Source organism: Penaeus monodon, chromosome 32 (genome assembly GCF_015228065.2).
Source record: "Penaeus monodon isolate SGIC_2016 chromosome 32, NSTDA_Pmon_1, whole genome shotgun sequence".
Classification (NCBI taxonomy): Eukaryota; Metazoa; Arthropoda; class Malacostraca; order Decapoda; family Penaeidae; genus Penaeus; species Penaeus monodon.
In genome coordinates, this window is record NC_051417.1 from 27,542,790 (window position 1) to 27,543,300 (window position 511).

The window sequence follows — 511 nt, forward strand, 5'->3', positions numbered from 1 at the left end:
AAAAAAGCAAACATAGGTCTTCATATAAACAACTCGCTACGAAATTGAGGTTGAAATAACAGACAGCATTCACTGGTGATGACAATGTTTATTTACACACTCTTAAGCTTCTAAATAATTATTCTCAACTATACATAAGGAGCAGAAATAGAACTTTTGAAATGGACGGAGCAGGTATATTTTCCTCAACATTGTGCGGAAGTATCGTACGCGCTTGCTGCATCTACGTCATATAAACACTGAGATGAAATGAGGATAGTGTGTACTACTCGTTCAACTCTCCTAATCCTTGTACAAAATGGTATACTATGTCTCTATGTAATCTAAAACAAAAAGATCCATATAGTCTGACTGATTTTTATTCTAAATTATGTAAACGTGTGGGAACAATCATCTACTGAGGACCAGGTAATCGTTTGTATTTCTTAGCAATATCTTCCGTTCGACGTACACCAGGTAGATGAACGGTTACTCTGTAAATGAATTGCACTTTATTGTGGTCACAGTCGTG